We start from the raw sequence: 6,240 nt of genomic DNA, 5'->3' as shown, positions 1-6,240 counted from the left end.
GGCACTAGCACCAGCCTGCCTTGCTTCACAACTTGTTTTCGCCTGGGCACTTCCAAGTCCAATACAAGTAGCAGCCACCTGCAGATCCCCCTGTAGCTCCTTGTTGGTGGCCCTAGGCAGTGACTGACTTTGCACCTTCCAGGAGGCCCTAGAGCTAGTTCACCTGGTGGACACCTTCAGACCAGACCAGATTACAACTGCACACATCCAGAAGGAGGAATAGGAGGAGGAGGAGGAAAAGGAGAAGGAGAAGGGGAAGGGGAAAGGGAAGGGGAAGGGGAAGAAATGAACAAAGCCCTATCTGGTTTTTCTCAGTGGATAGAGCGTTGGCCTGCTGACTGAAGGGTTCCACGTTTGATTCCAGTTGGGGGCACATGCCAGGGTTGTGGGTTTAGTCCCCAGTGGGGGGCATGCAGAAGGCAGCTGACCAGTGATTCTCTGTCATCATTGATGTTTCTATTTCTCTCTCCCTCTCCCTTCCTCTCAGAGATTAATAAAAATATAAAAATAAAATATAAAAATAATGGCAATAAATACATATCTATCAATAACTGAATCTAAGAACCAAAAAAATGAACATGGTATCTAATGAACAAAATAAACTGATGAATAAAATAGAACCTGAGGCATGAAAAGATGGAACAGATTGACATATCTCAGAGGGAAAGGGGAAGGAAAGGATGGAAAGTGATTAACCAAAGAACATATATGCACATATGCATTACCTATAGGCCCAGAGAGGAGGGTGGTGAAGTCCTTAGGGTGAAATAGGAATGTGGTGGAAGGGTAATATGGGGGCTAAAAGTGAGACATCAGTAATACTCTCAATAGTAAAGATTTTTTAAAATTAGATAAGGAAAATCAGTATCAAGCAGAAGGAATGAAAAATAAAGGTGAACCAAAATTAATGAAATCAAAACAGAAAAATGATAGAGAAAATGAATGATACCAACAGCTGAATCTTTGAAAAGGTCAATAAAACTAATCAAATGCTAACAAGACTGGCAAAGAGACAAGTGACCAATATCAGAAATTAATTAATACACATCCCCCAATGTATTCTTATGAGACTGGCATTCTTTGTGCAGTCAGTACAAAGAAATAGTAAACTACACACCAAAATATGTTAACATGTTTACGAAAATCCATAACAAAATATTAGCAAATCTTACCAGCACTATAAAAAAATCATACTGCCTCTGGACAAAGCAGGAATTATCACAACAGTTCAATGCTGATTCAATATTTTTTAAAATGTTTTTACTGATCACAGAGAGGAAGAAAGAGGGAGAGAGAGATAGAAACCTCAAAGATGAGAGAGGATCATTGATCATCTGCTTCCTGCACATGCCCTACTGGGGATACAACCCCAACCAGGGCATATGCCCTTGAATGCAATCAAACCTGGGACCCTTCAGTCTGCAGTCCAATGCTCTATCCACTGAGCCCAACCAGCTAGGGTAAGCTGATTCAATATTTTAAAATTAATCAGTTGATTCCAGCAGGTCAAACTCGTAAGTCAAGGCCCCACTGTATGCTCAAAACACTTCATGAAGTTTTCACAAAATGGAGATTTAAGCTGTTACTTCTTTTTCAGTCCAATTTTATTTTACATGTTACTACATATGCATAACTTAGCAAAACTCAGGCTGACTTTTAGAGAGAAACATCAATTTGTTGGTCCACTTATTTATGCACTCATTGGCTATCTTGTATGTGCCTTGACTGGGGATTGAACCTGCAACCTTGGTGTATCTGGACAATGCTCTAACCAACTGAGCTACCCAGCCAGAGCCAATATTTTTATGATTTCAGAGAGAAGGAAGAGGGATAGAAACATCAGTGATGAGAATCATTGATCGACTGCCTCCTGTATGCCCCTATTGGGGATCAAGCCCACACCCAGGCATGTGGCCTTGACCAGAATTGAACCCGGGACCCTTCAGTTCTCAGGCCAATGCTCTATCCAGAGCCAAACCAGCTAGCTAGTAGGGATCAGAGGACTGAACCAACAGTGGTTAGTTTGCATTTTTCTCTGTAAGTTTTATACTAATTCTTTCCATTTTAGGATTAAATCTTTAAAAACTAGTTTTAAAAATAATTATCAAGTCACACACAAATCATGACCAGTTGGATTTATTTCAACAGCAAATTTGAAACACTTACCACTTCTACTCAACATTGTACTTAACTTTTTAACAAGTGAAATAAGACCAGAAAAATGCATAGAGATATTCATATGTGAATGGAAAACACAAGTGTCCCTACTTGCAGGTGACATAGTTATCTATAAAGAAAAAAAAACAACAAAAACACAAAAGAATAGACTTGAAAATCATGGGTCAAAACACAGAAATGGATCAATTTGGAGACTTAAGATAACTGCAGTGGTGTTGCCGGGGGGAGGGGGGGGCAGTTGTCAAAGCAGCAGATAAGGGGAGAGAACTGAGTTCCTGTGGAAAACTATCCACAGAAACACAGCTTTTCACAGAGGTGCAGCCTCAGGAGGAACTTGGCAGCACCACTTGTCACCCAGAGTTCACCCTAAATCCCCTGGAGACTGGAGGGGCCTCATGTGTTTGCTCATTGACCTGATCCCAGGGAACATAAGACCTCCTGCCTCTTTAGGACAGGAAGTAGGTTTTCACCTGGGAGCCAGGAGCCCCCTGAAGCCAGGAGCCCCCTTCCTCTTACAGAAGCGGGAAGGGGGTGCCCCTTAGTGGTCACACTTCAGAGACAGTAGCAAGTCCCCAGAAAACATGCTCGGGTGTAAAGCTGGGGAGACCTCAGTGAGCTTTTAAACTGACATTGAAACTTACATGCATTTTAGAGGGAAAGGAGGGAGGAAGTTTCTGTCTCTTGGGAAAACTGACTTTTCCCTAATTTAGGTTTGTGTTTCCCTCAGCCCTCATGGTTCCCTGACCAGCTGGCGTCTGGCGGGTCCCCCACGGCGAGGCTCAGCATCAGCCTGCAGGAGAGGGGGTCTGGGTGGTTCTTCCTCATTAAGTCTCTGGAGAGAGGTTCCAGCCCAGCTCCCCATGCACCCCTGTACCCTGGCACCTGGGGCTGCCCTTCTGGGGGCCTCTCCATCTTAGTTCCCCTCATCCCAGCAACACAGACAACCCCCAGGTCTGTTGGTCTACCTGACAGGACCCTAGCTGCCTGCATGAGGTACGGGACCTTCACAGTGTTAACTAGACATTGTGGGGGGCCCTAACCCGTGGGGTTCAGTGGATAGAGCATCAATCTGCGTACTGTGGGGTCCTGGGTTCAATTCCCATCATGAGCACATACCTACGTTGCAATCTCCATCCCTGCCAGCAAGAGGCAACTACTCAATGTGTCTCTATCAGCTCTCTCCCTCCACCCCCCCTCCCCACCTTCCACGATTTCTAAAAATAAGTGGGAAAATATCCTCGGGTGAGAATTAACAAAACTAACCAAGTAAGGAAATCTTATTTTTTTTAATTAAAAGAAAGAAACGGTAACAGGTAACCCCAGAACCTGGCAGGTGTTGCTCACTGGTTGAGAATCGACCTATGAACCAAGAGGTCATGGTTGGATTCCTGGTCGGGGCACATGCCTGGAACCCCAGTGGGGGTGTGCCAGAGGCAACCGATGGAGGAGTCTCTCTCATCGTTGATGTTTCTATCTCTATCTCCCCTGCTTTCCTCTCTGAAATAAATAAAAATATATTTTAAAATAATAATAATAAATGAAAAGGAAGAGAGAAGTAAGGCTTTGTGGTGTTTGACCTGCCCATGTCCCACCCCCACCCCAGAGTGATTGCACTTTCCAAGTGGTGGTGGCAGCCTTCCCACAGTAAGAACAAGCTGACCACAGTCCCAGATTCCTGTGTCGGTCTGTCCTCACCTGCCTGGAGTGGTGGAAGGATGACACAGGTGGCCACTCTCCTCTGAGAAGGGAGGTGCTCACCTTCCCTCAAGGAGGACTTGGTGCCTCAACTTTCTACCCAGGATTTTGCTTCCATGAACAAACATATCCTTTTTACAAAAAATTTTTTATCCTCACCCACAATATCTTTTCCATTGCTTTTCAGAGAGAGAGTGGAAGAGAAGGAGGGGAAGAGAGAACCATTGATGTGAGAGAAACACATAAACTGGTTGCCTCCTGCACGTGCCCTCACCAGGGAAAGGGCCAGGGAGGAGCTTGCAACCAAGGTTTGTGCCCCCCTTCTGGGGGCCTCTCCATCTTAGTTCCCCTCATCCAAGCAACACAGACAACCTCCAGGTCTGTTGGTCTACCTAGCAGGACCCTGGCTGCCTGCATGAGGTGCGGGACCCTCACAGTGTTAACTAGACATTGTGGGGGGGGGGGCCCTAACCCGTGGGGGGCCCTAACCCGTGGCCAACACTCTATCCACTGAGCCAAACCGGCCAGGGCCAGGACTCCATTTTTTAAATTGATTAATTTATTTCTATTATTTTTTTATTTTGAAAGTATCACTTCTGTCCCCTTTTTTTCAGCATTGACCTCCTCCAGCTCACCCCCACCATCTGCCAGGAATCCATTCTTAAAGGATGGAAATCCTCCCACTTTGAAAGGCCTAGAACAGGACTTTCACACAGGATCTGATGGGAAGCTGAGTGAAATGTGTGGATTCAGGAAGGCAGGTGTTAGCTGTGACAGGGACAGCAGGTTTGAGACAGAGACTATGGCGACAGTGTCCAGCCCAGCCTCTCCTGCCTCATCACTTGTATATGTTCGAGTTTTGTGGAAGATCTGACTGGAGAAAACAACATGGAGAATCTTTCAGTCTCAAAATAAAAATATCATTCCAATGCAAATTCTTATTCCCAAATCCTAGAAAGGCAACATAGCCCACGGCAGGTGAAGGAAAGTAAGAGAAAGCCCAACCACCCGCCTCTGGGTGCAGCACCCCTGGGTCCTCATCAAAACCCCAAGGATGGAGGACTCTCAATCCTGGAGGCTGCCCCCAAAGGCATGGGATCAGGGTGACCAGGTTTCAGGAAAGAAGGGAGGAAGGGTGGATCAGGACAGGACCCCTTGTGGCCAGCATCCTTGAGTCCTTTCCCATCTGGGGTCGCCCTGAGGATGACAAGGTCAGGCATGCAGCCCAGGGTCTCAGCTGCACCCTTATATCCAGACTCCATGCAAATGAGGCTCTCCTCCTGCTCATAAAAGAGGGCCCTTACCTGGCATGTTGGGGAGACACCCAGAACCCAAGTGCCTGAGACAGGACCCCAGCGGCCCCACCATGGACTTGGTGACAAGCTGCATTTCCTCCTGATCATTTTTCAAGGTCATTCTCCTGAGAGGAGAGCACTGATACCTGTGCCTGTGCCTGTTTGTGCTTCCATGTGATTCTCAGTCCACCTTATGTCTCTGTGTTTGCAGGTGTCCAGTGTGAGGTGCAGCTGGTGGAGTCTGGGGGAGGCTTGGTGCCACCTGGGGGGTCTCTGAGACTTTCCTGTGCAGCCTCAGGATTCACCTTTACTGACTATGAAATGAACTGGGCCCGCCAGGCTCCAGGGAAGGGGCTGGAGTGGGTCTCAGGCATTACTAATACAGGTGGTAGCACACACTATGCCAACTCTGTGAAGGGACGATTCATCATCTCCAGAGACAACACCAAAAACATGCTGTATCTGCAAATGAAGAGCCTGAGAGCTGAGGACAGGGCCGTGTATTACTGTACAACAGACACACAGTGAGGGGAAGTCAGTGTGAGCCCAGACACAAACCTCCCTGAGGGAGGCAACAGGGCTGAGCTTCAGGGTGCGCTCATACCACCAGGGGGCGCTCAGGACCAGCAAACCCAGGTCCCAGCTCAGAAGTCCCTGGAGGAGGGGTTGTGCAGGCTTCCTATTGGGGTCAATGCTTTCTTCCCTCCTGTTGTCCCTGGGGCAGCTCCTGCTTCCTTCTTTGTGTCTTTAATTCTCTGCCGGAAAAAAAGTAGAAAGTGGCTGTGTTTTCTGATCTGGTTGACTTCTCATCTGCACCCTTCTTATCACCAGGTCCCTGAGGGTCTGCTCTCTGGGTTGACAAGGACAACATTCTAGGGATGCCCATCCCCCCACTGAGAGTGATGTCCCCCAGCCTCCCACGCAGTGCTGAGCTGGGAATGCAGAGTCTAGGCCCCAAACCTAACCTGAGGGTTATCAGCCCCTTGCTCTGCCCCGAGAGGGGCCTTTGGGGCCATTAGCTGCTTGCTTCTCACAGACATGGCTGCACAAGGAGGTTTAGGGTCCAACCACT

The sequence above is a fragment of the Myotis brandtii genome, unplaced genomic scaffold (genome assembly GCF_000412655.1).
Source record: "Myotis brandtii unplaced genomic scaffold, ASM41265v1 scaffold910, whole genome shotgun sequence".
Lineage (NCBI taxonomy): Eukaryota > Metazoa > Chordata > Mammalia > Chiroptera > Vespertilionidae > Myotis > Myotis brandtii.
This window is presented reverse-complemented; position numbering follows the sequence as displayed.